Raw genomic sequence first — 13621 nt, forward strand, 5'->3', positions numbered from 1 at the left:
CACCTCGAGCATCCTCCTCCAGCATGAGGGGAGCCTCGAAGGTGGTTATTAATTATTCCTACATGCTACTCACTAATGCATTAATTACAAATATGTTGAACTATAATTACACACTATCCTAATCAAAATAAAATACTAATTTCATTCTCCTCGTATGCTTGATGCTTTCTTGAATGCTTTGACAGCTGTCCTCCTCCAATTAATCTGATATGGCTGAGCTACAGGTGCAATGGATGCTGATTTAGGATGCTTAAGAGCGCTGATAGCTCATTAATTGACCAGAAGAGATGCTCCTATCTTAACGGTCTCTGTCTCCCAACATTCTCCTAAAGTATAGCAGCATGTTCCCAAATCTTTTAATAACTCTAGGTATGGAACGATGCCAGGTTTCTGATGTGCTGTAGGTGGTCTTGATAAACAGCTGTTCCTTTTCCTCAACTCCTGCTCACCGTGTCAGACTAGCTGCTCTGCGCTTTTAAAATCATCACCTACAGCAGTTTCGTAGCGCGCTACGAAACTGCTGTGTGATTCCAAAAAATACACTCTTCCTCTCTGGTTTTCTAAATAATCATCAGTGTTCATGGCTTAAGCACTTGATTGTTTTGAAAAGGTTTGCTTGCAACAAATATCTCTCCTGAGGAAAAACTTGTCTCCTCTGTTAAAGGACTCTTGGAACCTCCCACAACATCCATGTAAGGTAATTTACTGCGTACTGGACCATCCACAGAAGATGAGTAATAATGTCTTGATCCTTCTGTGGGTATAACCCTTTGCTCAAGATACTCCTCACACCTGAAGGAGATAGACCATAGATCGTTTCCAGTTTGTTTGAGTTTTCCATCCTCATACCATTTAGCGCAGCTAAGGCCTTCGACTTACTGTATACAAAATAGCCCTTTCCAACTCTAAAAATCATCTTCACCTGAAACTGTAATATGAATTTAAATAAAAAGAATCATAACTGGCGTAGAAAGGAAAACATTTAAAGAGTATACTCCGGTCACCACTATTTGGCAAAGTGCTCCAGTTTCTCTGATATAAATTGCACAGCCTCTGACTATTCGTGCAGCACCATGGCATTCGACTGCTGGATGTATGAATTCTCCCAGCAACAAGGTATTGTAAGTAACAGAGGAAATATAGTTCTTCATAGGCAAACTTATATTCTGCTTCTTGAGACTCTGTTTTTTAGGCCATGAAGCACTTGGTTAATTTAATTCTCAAATTTCAGAGCTGTGATATGAACCGGTGAATTAAGTAAAGCCGAGGATCCATCTGTTTCTTCTGGAAGCAACCTAGATCTTCTCTGTAATATATTATGAACAAATGAACTCCCTTTCTGAGAAAACACATCAGATAAAGTATTTACTGCTTGGAAGATATCATGAGGTTAGGCACGAGTTGCAAACGAACCGCCAGATGGAAATTCACTGGTTTTGTTGTCTGCTACTTAAATTCTCCGCCATCCAATTGTCTCGATTCTGTAGGCTCCGGAGAAATAAATTGTAGGCCCTTTCTTATGCGCCCCTTAACATCATTCACGGTCATGAGGATTCGATTTAGCATGATACCGAGGACGTGGACGTATATAGATCAGCCAAAAGGCTAAACCTAACTCCTTCAGCGCCATCTGTATTATGACTCACGTCGGTGCCAAACCAATGACCTAAAATTTCATTCTTGTTTAAAAGTGCATGATGTCCACATTAAATTACATTTAACTTTTATCCTCAGATTGCTCAGATAGTTTACGAGGATAGAACGGAAGTCTTGAACGAAAAGAACCCTGTTCGGATGGCGCAGGTGTATATAGTAACATCTTCATTACCTTTTTTTGAAGGTCGAATCAACGAACCATTTGAGAATTAATGCATTTACATTACCCCTTTGGAGGTTCATTCAATTGAAGAAAAAAAAACAATTAATGACCAGATCAAGTATTCAAGGATGTCACTCAATTAGCGACAACCAAATCATTGATACTATTGCATTCATACTATTCCAGTGATCTCATGTTGCAGACATTGCACTTGGACTCTTTCAGAACTGCATTTTTCATATCTGCCTTCGCCTCCTCCATATGGATATTGTCGGACAAAAAGATACAAGTAATGCAGCGGCCTTAGCTCTTGGAAATCCCATTGTCCTTCTACAACTTTTCGCTCTGTTTGCCTTTGATAACGCGAGTTCAATCCTCCATAATAGTGTAAGAGGCTCGAAAACATATGATAAGCCAGAAGATTGGCCACTAAACCATAGACACTGTGATCATCTTCATAAACTGGTTTTTTCCACAAAAGGCTTGATAATTCGCTATGCATGGTTTTGAACAAAATCCCTTACTCCACAAAGTAGTTCAACTCTTAATAGGGGTAATCTCTGTTCACAAGTGCATACCTTGGAGTATGAATGCGAAATTTTTGAAGGCGCTCATATTTAACCAAAACCTGATCAACTTCTTTTGGGTGCTCCCATATATCCTTTTCTGTGCAGCAGTGATAAATTTTTGATAAGATTTTCCTTTGTTAGCGCAATGTTCTTAGCAACAGAACAGGTGCTCAAATGCCGAAGGTCCCCTGCCGCCAGCATGCAATGCAAAGGCTAAAATGACAGCTATAGGCATGCCAACCACATAGTATGCCCCAAGGTTTGCATAGGCACCCAACGTTTGCCATCCACATCCTCTAGCAATACCTGATAGAACACCTTGGATGGCATCCATAAATGTTGAGGGTACAAGCAGTGGCATCATGGTTGAAATGCATTCAACTACCTCTACTTCATTTCTATAAACATAGCCCCATACATTTCTGATAGAGAATAAAATATATCTTATCATAAGAGCCTCATTGACTGCCATACAAACCCCGACACACACTGATAACTGTGCAGTGCGTGAGCGTCCAGCTCCTAGTTCATTGGAAACTCGTGTACTTACAGCAACACCCACGCCAAAGGGGATCATATATGCAACTGCATCAGTGCTAAGACAGATGGAGAGAACTGATATCTCAAGTTCAGGCTTAGGTAACAAACCGGAGAATAGAACAAGCATTTCAAAAGACCAGTATTCCAAGCAACGCATTACTGCAGATAGAATAGTAAGCTTAAGAAAATTTGTAATGTCATATAAAGCTTCCCTTGAGAAAGATGTCCATGTCTTCTTGCATGCAGGGGAAGATTTAACATAAATTGATAGAAGTACCACATTTAGCCAATTGGAAATGCTATTTGCAAGCGCAGCCCCTTTATTACCTAATCCAACTTTGAACACCAATACCCAACAAACGGGAACATGAACTTTATCATAAATATTTTTCAAATCTTTCAATCCATTATGGCGCCCTGCTTTGTGAAAGAAGTTACAGATTGTGAAAAGACAATCCCAAATATCAAACACTCTATGACTTATAAAATTTAATAGATTCTTTGTCTAGAGGATTCAACACAAAATCTCCTGCAAGTCTCCCACATTAGTATGTACATCTTTCACAATCACCCATGAGCCAGAATTCAGAGATAACTCCCTTAATGTATTTGATGGCAATCCTACAATAGCTGCATCATCATAAGGTGTCTCCTTGAACATACTGCCACTGCTCTCATCAACATTCCTGAAAGAAGAACTCTGTACAATAAGCATGCTAGGATTTGGACCTTCACTGAAAACTCAAACAAATCCCCAGTTTCGTAGCACGCTACGAAACCACTCAAACAGGTAGCGCTGCGAAACTGCTAAAAAGAATTCTGGCGCTGCGAAAACACCCACTCTTTAAGCCAGGCTAAAAAAATTTTAACTACAGCATTTTCAGTGATAACACTTTCATTAGAAAATAATATTGATGTCTGGGTGGTAGATTTAGGGGCCTCATTCCATGCCACACTTGATAGGAAACATTTTCATGATTATGTTCAAGGATATTTTGGACAGGTTCGATTGGGTGATGATAAACCCTATAAAATCATTGGAATGGGTACAGTTTTCATAAAACATAAGAATGGAAATCAATTTCTATTGAAGGAGGTAAGGCATGTTCCAGATCTGAAGAAAAATTTAATTTCAATAGGGCAGTTGGGAGGTGAAGGTTGTGTGACTACTTTTACAGATAAAACCTGGAAGGTCACTAAAGGATCCTTGGTAACATCAAAAGGAGGAAAGGTTGGTACAGTGTATTTATGCAATGGTATTTATAATTATGTTAATGCTTTAAATTCTACAGGAGAAGGTACAACATTGTGGCATCATAGACTAGGGTACATGAGTGAGAAGGGGATGCAGATTCTTCACTCAAGAAATTTGTTGCCAGTTTTGAAGCATGTTGATTTAAAAATTTTTGAGAATTGTGTTTATGGAAAACAGAAGAGAGTCAAATTCCTCAGAGTTGGGAAAGAAAAGAAGAGTGAAAAATTAGAGCTTGTGCATACATATGTATGGGGACCTGCTCAAGTATCATCTCTCATTGGCTCTCGTTATTATGTTACTTTTATTGATGATGCAACTAGAAAGACTGGGATTTATTGTATTCTAAATAAGTATGATGTATTTGATACTTTCAAGAAATGGAAAACTTTGGTTGAAAATGAGACAAGAAAAAGGTTGAAGTGTCTCAAATTAGACAATGGAGGTGAATATTGCAGCAAAGAGTTTGATAGGTATTTTTCAGAAATGGAATTTGTAGAGAGAAGACAGTTCCAGGAATACCACAAGAAAATGGTGTGTCAGAAAGGATGAATAGGACAATCATGGAGTGTTCAAGGTGCATGAGATTGCATGCAGGATTGCCTTTACAATTTTGGGAAGATGTTGTAGATACTATTGTTTATCTAATAAACATAGGGCCTTCAAGTTCCTTGGATGGTGGTATTCCAGTGGAGGCATGGACATGTAAAAAGGTAAACTATGCATTTTTAAATACTTTTGGTTGTGAAGCCTTTGTCCACATTAATAAAGAAAATAGAACAAAGCTTGAGGCAAAATCAAAGAAATGTACCTTTATTGGATATGGTGTTAATGATTTTGGTTATCTCTTTTATGATTATGAAAAACACAAAATCATTAGGAGCGGAGATGTCATATTCAATGAAAAGGTTTTGTATAAGGATCAACTGCAGGAAAAGAAATAGGAAAAATAAAAAAAAGAATACACAGTTCTTAATGAGATCATAGAATAAGCGCTAGTGCCTAAAAATCATAATGATCAACAACTAGAACAACAAAATCAACAAGCACCTCAAATGCCTGAAAGTGGCCTTAGAAGATCTACCAGGATAAGTAGACGCCCTGAACGATACTCTCCTTCATTATATTTGTTGGCATTATGACTCAGGTTTGGTGCTATGGCACAGGTGTTATCCTTGATGGCAACTCACTCAAGTGGAAAATCTCTATTCAGGCTCTCAAAATAATAGAAAATGTGATACCCGCAGGTGCCCTGAACACGAAGTGCAGGCATACCCGCAAGTTCTCCAAACAAAAGGTACGGACATCAAATTCACTCACTTGCATGCAGAGAAGCGTGCGCACGTGGGAATTTTTATGACTGGTCCATGGTCTCTAGTCCAACATGTGTGATCCTATGGTTTTGGTCCGTGGTATTGCATCTAAAATATTGAACCCCGGTTTTTGGGTCCCTTGTATTAGCTTTCTATGGTTTTGATCCATGGTTTGAGTAAGGGCCTGCCTATAAAAAGGAAAGGAGATCAATTGGCTAAGAACTTTTTATATGTTGAATATCTTAAGAGGAACAAGATCTGAAAAAATTATAATCGGTTGGTGAGTTAGAGTTGAACCTGAGCATGAGAAGACAGATCAATTGAGGGGTCATGATCTCTTTGGCGCATGATCAGATCTGTGGATATAACAGTCTGTGGCACATTGGAGGATTGATAACTTGGCTCTATTCGGAGGTCCATAGGCAATCCACAGCGCAGGTGCGGTGGTACACAGCTCAGCGACAAGAGCAGGTGTGGAGGTATGCAGTCCAGTAGAAGGCGCAAGTGCGGAGGTGCACAGTCCAGCAGAAGGCACAGGTGCGGAGGTGTGCAGTCCAGAAGAAGCCGCAGGTGCGAAGGTGCGCAGTCCAAAAGAAGCGGCAGGTGTGGAGGTACGCAGTCCAGTAGAAGGCGCAGGTGCGGAGGTGCGCAGTCCAGAAGAAGTCGTAGGTGCGGAGGTGTGCAGTCCAGCAGACGGATCACGTGTGGAGATCTCCAGTCCAGTGAACAGAGTAGGTGCAGAGGTGCGCAGTTCAGTAAACAGAGCAGGTGCGGAACTACGCAGGGTAGACAAAGAAGAACTACGGATATTCGCAGGTTTCTATTGGTGAAGTTGCGGACTTTTCTTGAAATATTTGTTAGATGCCTTTTGTCTATTGCTACTGAATTCTGGGTTTAGATTACTGGTATTGCTTGTCTGGTTACTGCATTCTGAGAGGCTCATTAGTTGATTGTAAAAGGATATTGGTTGATTCACATGTACTTGATGATGATTTGATGTTCATGGATCCAGTCTGAAAAATAATGAAACGTGGTCCTTGGAAGAAAAGAAGTAGGTCAGCACCTACGTACTAGTAGCTCAATTAGTACAAGAGCTAAGAGGGTTGTAGCTCCCTTCCAGGAGATACTGGAAAACGAGAGAGGGTTGTAGCTCTCTGCAGGTTGCAGCCTGCGTACCAATAAAGGACTACACCAATGCAGAATCATTGTAAAAGAAATTTCTAATTGAAAGAAGATAGAGACACATTGCGGCAGGTGGTTTTCACCCACATTGGGTTTCCACCTTATATCTGGTGTTCTTTGGTGTGATTGTCTGTTTTTCTTATTCCTGTTCATTATTATATGGTACTGACATTCAAATTAATGGTCAACATCTGAAGAATAATTTAAATTATAAATCTAGAGGGAATATTGAAAATAATTTGATAATACTGATTCACCCCCCCCCCAAGTATTATTTCTAACAATTGGTATCAGATCAGGTCCTTCAAAAGAAGCTTGATTGCTTGAAGGAAGATCTATCATCATGAGCAACTATGAGAGAGAAGCATCGATCAGGCCACCAATTTTTGATGGGACAAACTTCGTATATTGGAAGGTAAGAGTCACTGCCTATCTTCAATCTCTTGGTACAAAAGTCTGGGATATCATAGATATAGGGTACACTTTTCCGTTAGCGACACCTATAGATCCGGCGGGTAAGAAGCAATATGAAACAAATGCAAAAGCTGTTAATACTCTATTAGGATGTCTATCTCAATCAGAATTCATCAAGGTTATGCAGTATAAATCCGCAAAAGAAATATGGGACAAGATTGTTCTGAGCTATGAAGGATATGAACAGGTAAAACGAGCACGTGCGTTGTCAAGTAAACAGAGCAGGTGCGGAGCTACGCAGGGTAGACAAAGAAGAACTACGGATATTCGCAAGTTTCTATTGGTGAAGTTGCGGACTTTTCTTGAAATATTTGTTGGCTGCCTTTTGTCTATTGCTGCTGAATTCTAGGTTTAGATTACTAGTATTGCTTGTCTGGTTACTGCATTATTTCCAAAAATTGGTATCAGATCAGGTCCTTCAGAAGAAGCTTGATCGCTTGAAGGAAGATCTATCATCATGAGCAACTATGAGAGAGAAGCATCGATCAGGCCACCAATTTTTGGTGGGACAAACTTCGTATATTGGAAGGTAAGAGTCACTGCCTATCTTCAATCTCTTGGTACAAAAGTCTGGGATATCATAGATATAGGGTACACTTTTCCGTTAGCGACACCTATAGATCCGGCGGGTAAGAAGCAATATGAAACAAATGCAAAAGCTGTTAATACTCTATTATGATGTTTATCTCAATCAGAATTCGTCAAGGTTGTGCAGTATAAATCCGCAAAAGAAATATGGGACAAGATTGTTCTGAGCTATGAAGGATATGAACAGGTAAAACGAGCAAGTGCGCTATCAAGTAAATAGAGCAGGTGCAGAGCTACGCAGGGTAGACAAAGAAGAACTGCGGATATTCGCAAGTTTCTATTGGTGAAGTTGCGGACTTTTCTTGAAATATTTGTTGGCTGCCTTTTGTCTATTGCTGCTGAATTCTGGGTTTAGATTACTGGTATTGCTTGTCTGGTTACTGCATTATTTCCAACAATTGGTATCAGATCAGGTCCTTCAGAAGAAGCTTGATCGCTTGAAGGAAGATCTATCATCATGAGCAACTATGAGAGAGAAGCATCGATCAGGCCACCAATTTTTGATGGGACAAACTTCGTATATTGGAAGGTAAGAGTCACTGCCTATCTTCAATCTCTTGGTACAAAAGTCTGGGGTATCATAGATATAGGGTACACTTTTCCGTTAGCGACACCTATAGATCCGACGGGTAAGAAGCAATATGAAACAAATGCAAAAGCTGTTAATACTCTATTAGGATGTCTATCTCAATCAGAATTCGTCAAGGTTATGCAGTATAAATCCGCAAAAGAAATATGGGACAAGATTGTTCTGAGCTATGAAGGATATGAACAGGTAAAACGAGCAAAACTTCAAACCCTCAGAATTCAGTATGAAAATCTCAGAATGCGCAATGATGAAAGTGTGGCTAACTATTTCCTTCGTGTAGATGAGATTGTTAATTGTATGAAAAATTTGGGTGAAGAAGTAAAAGAGGTTGTTGTGGTTGAAAAGGTTCTAAGATCCTTGTCCCCTAAATTTGAATCTAAAGTCTCTGCAATAGAAGAAAAGGAGAATCTACAAAATCTCACTATGTCATAGTTGCATAGAATTCTGACTGCTTACGAAATGAGGAAAGGAGGACCATCAGATAGAAGAGAAGTTGCATTCAAGGCTTCAGGAAAAGGAGATTACTATGAGTCAGGACATCTATCAGAAGAAGACGAAGAATCAAATTTTTTCAAGAACCTTCAACAGGGTGCTGGAAGATTCAGAGGTAAGTTACCTTTCAAATGCTTTGCTTGTGGAAGAGTCAGTCACTATGCTGCAAAGTGTCCTCATAAAGACAAGCTTGATAAATGTAAGGAACCTATCAGATGGAACAAGAAACAGAATGTTAATAAGAAAATCCATTACACTCATGAAGACAGTGATGGACTTTCAAATAGTGACGAAGATGAACAAGGTAACAATTATAGACTCTTAATGGCCTTTGAAGATGATGATTTCATGGATGCTATAGATGAAGAAGGTTTGTATGAAGAGATTTCTAAACTCAAAATTTGTTTAGAAGAGAAAAATATGATTATTGATACTCTGCAATTCCAACTGGCTGAAAAAGAAAAACTTCATGAAAAGTTAGAATGTGAAATTTTTGGTCTTAGAAAAGAGATTGAGAAAACAAAAGCTCTTAATCTTAAATTTGTTAAAGGATCTGAAACTCTGGATGAGATTATCAATGTGCAGCATTCTCCACTAATCAAGACATGTCGGGGATATAATGAAGAATCATCTCAAGCATCGACCTCCAAAAGTTATCTTGATGCAGCAAGGAGGAGCAAGCAAAGGCCTAATAGAAATCATCAGTTACATCAGGGATAGTTTACCTCAAGAATGAACAAAGACTATCAGGTAAATTGGGGACAATCTACTTTAAGGACAAACAGAAGCTACAACCAACCTCAGGTAAAACCTTCTCAATTTGCCTCAAGAATGGATGTCAATAGAAACTACAATCATTTGGCCAGTAGATTTGATAATCATAGGAGTTTCTTCAATGGCCAATGTTTCTCTTGTCATAACTTTGTCCACAAAGCAGCTCAATGTGTTGCCTATAAGACAATCATGAATAGAGAAGCTCAAAAACAAAGGAGCATGACTGGGATCGTGAAAAGAACCTACAATAACTTTTCTACTCTTGAAAATGAAATAGAATGCTCTATTTGTAACAACTTCGGTCATGAAGATTCTGAATGCAGGAGCAGGTTTCGGCAGACAACTCAGAAGGAGCAAGCCTCAAGTGTCAAAACATGGAGAATGAAGGAACCACAACCAGAGAGATGTGGTATAGCTTTATATGCAGAAGGGCAAGAAAATCAATGGTACATTGACAGTGGCTGTTCGAAACACATGACAGGTGATAAGGAAAAACTCCAGTCATATAGTGCCTTAGAGAAGGAGAAGAAGGTCTCTTTTGGAAATGACACCCCTGCGCTCATAAAAGGTAAAGGTTCTGTTCAGTTGAAAGAAAAGGTCAAAGCTGGAAATGTTATGTATGTTGATGGGTTAAAGCATAATTTTTTCAGTGTCAGTCAGATGTGTGATCAAGGAACAGAGGTAATATTTCGATCAAATGGATGTAATGTTCGTGATCTTGATAAAGGAAAAACAATGATCAAAGGCATAAGGACTCCAAATAATTTATACATATTCAAAGAAGGACAACATCAATGCTATCTAAGTAAGAACGATGAACACTGGTTATGGCACAGAAGATTGGGGCATCTTAGCTTCTCACAGATAAGGAAAGCATGTAAATACCAGGCAGTTCGTGGTCTTGCAGACATCAGAATTCCAGACAATACAATTTGCAAATCGTTTCAGTTTGGTAAGCAAACCAGAACTAACTTTCCTAAGAAGGAAGGATCAGCTAGCAAGCCACTTGAACTTGTCCATACTGATGTATGTGGCCCATCTAGGAAAAGGTCACCTCGAGGAGAAGAATATTTCATATTATTCATTGACAACTTTTCCAGGATGTGTTGGATAGGACTTATGAAGCACAAAGACGAAGCCTTTGAAAGTTCAAATCATTCAAAGACTTGGTGGAGAACGAATCAGATCACAAAATCAAATGCCTTAGGTCTGATAGAGGTGGGGAGTTTACCTCGAATGAATTTTTCGACTTTTGTGAAGAACATGGAATAAGAAGGGAATTCTCTACAGCTAGTACTCCCCAGCAAAATGGAGTGGTGGAAAGGATGAACAGAACGGTTCAATAAATGGCTCGGGCTATGCTTGATGAGTCTGGAACTCCCGCAACCTTCTGGGGTGAAGCCGCATTTGCTGCAGTTGTTATTCTCAACAAGACAAATATTCGAGTGAACAGCACTCAAACTCCTCATGAGCTCTGGTATGGTGAGACTCCTTCGGCAAAACATTTCAAAATTTTTGGAAGCAAATGCTATATTAAAAATAATGATGAAAATCTTGGCAAGTTTGAACCTAGAGCAGATGAAGCCATTCTCATTGGTTATTCTCCTCACAGCAAAGCTTACAAATGTTATAATAAAAGGCTTGGAAGAATTGTCGACAGCATTGATGTAGTGGTGGATGAAAAAGAAAACACTCCCGTGCAGGTAAGATCTGAAGGCTTCAAAGATGATGAGGACTATCCATCAACATCAAATCAGATTCATAATGAAGAAGAAACCCATGAGGCACCAGAGGAACAGATAAGGATAGAAGAAAAGACTCCATCCAGGTATGTTCAAAAGAATCATCCAGAATCTCAAATTTTGGGGCAAAAAGAGGCAGGCATACAAACAAGAAGAACAATTGCAGAAGCTTCAAGCTATTTGGCATTACTTTCCTCCACTAGACCACAAAATGTAAGAGAGGCATGCAAAGATGAATGCTGGGTCAAGGCAATGAATGAAGAACTTGAATAGATTGAAAGGAATAACACTTGGGAATTGGTTCCAAGACCAAAAGATAAGAATGTCATAGGGACAAAGTGGATTTTCAAAAATAAACTAAATGAAAATGGAGATGTGGTTAGAAACAAGGCAAGACTTGTTTGTAAAGGATATGCGCAACAAGAGGGCATAGACTTTGAAGAAACCTTTGCACCAGTTACTAGACTTGAGGCTATAACAATGTTTCTTGCTCTCTCTAGCTTTCAAAAGTTCAAAGTATTTCAGATGGACGTAAAATCTGCCTTTCTGAATGGAGACTTGAATGAAGAAGTGTACATTGAACAACCAGATGGGTTCATCCTCGGAAATGATCCAAATCTTGTATGCAGGCTCAAAAAGGCTCTCTATGGTCTTAAATAGGCTCTTAGGGCATGGTATTATCGGTTGGATAAATATCTTCATCAAAAAGGTTTTATAAAAGGATCAACTGACAGCAATCTATATATAAAGGTTGATAACGAAAAGTTGCTAATACTTGTTGTGTATGTAGATGATATCATCTTTGGTAGCAATGAAGAAGACATGAGTCAAAATTTTGCCTTGGTGATGCAAAAGGAGTTTGAAATGTCCATGCTTGGTGAGCTCACATATTTCCTTGGTTTGCAAGTCCAACAAAACAAAGACGGTATTTTTCTATCACAAACCAGGTATCTCAAGTAGATCTTGAAGAAATATGGGATGGAGGATTTGAAACCAGTATGTACCCCTATGGTGACAGGATGCAGCCTCAGCGTGAATGATGAGTCGGCAACAGTACATCAACCAACCTATAGATCCATGATTCGAAGTCTGCTTTATTTGACAGGTACCTGACCAGACATCATGCATGCAGTGGGAATTGTTGGAAGATTTCAGGCAAATCCAAAGGAAACTCATCTTCGGGCAGTTAAGAGAATCTTTAAGTACCTTCAAGGAACTCAAAACTATGGCTTATGGTATCCTAGAGTTATAGATCTCACACTTCATGCTTATACAGATGCAGATTGGGCCGGAAGCGTGGATGACAGGAAAAGCACTAGTGGTGGTGCATTCTTCATGGGTCCTAGATTAGTATCTTGGTTCAGTAAGAAACAAAGCTCTATTGCATTACCTACAGCTGAAGCAGAATATGTAGCTACTGCATCTTGCTGCACACAACTCCTTTGGATGATGCAAATCACTTGTACTCCACCTATCTCCATCTTCTATGATAATACAAGTGCAATCAGTATTTCAAAGAATCCTGTCATTCATTCAAAGACCAAGCACATTCCAATCAACTATCATTTTCTTCGGGAACAAGTGCTTGAACAAAAGGTCAAGTTGGAATATGTTCCCTATAAGGAACAAATTGCAAATACACTCACCAAACCGCTGCCCAAGGAGACCTTTGAATACCTCAGGCAAAAGCTAGGGGTAGTTGATGCATCATCTTGCTGTTGAATCTTGTCTGTTTCATAGATTGTTGGTTGTACGCGAGTTTCATGTGAGGTATATGCGTACATTCGCTAGTTTATGGATTGGTCGAAGAACGAATGGCACAGGTTCAGGGGGAGCATATATTCTTCTAATAATGCACTGTTGGCATTATTGTAGAAGATCTTGGAGGAGCATGTACAGAAGGAGTACATATTGCTGCTAATGTTTTGTCTCTATGTCTTATACTTCTTTTGTCAAGGTCATGTAACGGCCTATGTCCGGGATGAATGATGTAATGTACTTGGTTGTCATATGTAAATTTCTGATGTAAACCCACTTGGTTCGGAGGATGGTCCCCACTTGGTTGGGTGATGAATGTATGTACAGAATCTTTTGGTGATAGGAAGGTCATTTGGTGTATGGTGGTTTATGGTTCTTCTTGAAGAGAATTTCTTTTGCAGATCTGGTCTACAGTCAGGGGGAGCACTATCAGCACAGCATGATCTTAGGGGGAGCATAACCCTTTTCCCTTGATGACAAAGGGGGAGAATGACTTTGAGGATCTTGGGGTTGCCATCAAGTCCAAAGG

At 39.4% G+C, this 13621-nt stretch overlaps 1 pseudogene; it reads right to left on the minus strand.

The window, feature by feature from the left end:
- Positions 1-2539: 2539 nt before the first annotated feature.
- Positions 2540-13621, minus strand: part of LOC149213923 (protein DETOXIFICATION 16 pseudogene) — a 30467-nt pseudogene continuing 19385 nt past the window's right edge.

The sequence above is a fragment of the Pinus tabuliformis genome, chromosome 1_1, assembly GCF_031772625.1.
Source record: "Pinus tabuliformis cultivar Carrire ecotype Pingquan chromosome 1_1, CPIR1, whole genome shotgun sequence".
NCBI classification, from domain to species: Eukaryota; Viridiplantae; Streptophyta; class Pinopsida; order Pinales; family Pinaceae; genus Pinus; species Pinus tabuliformis.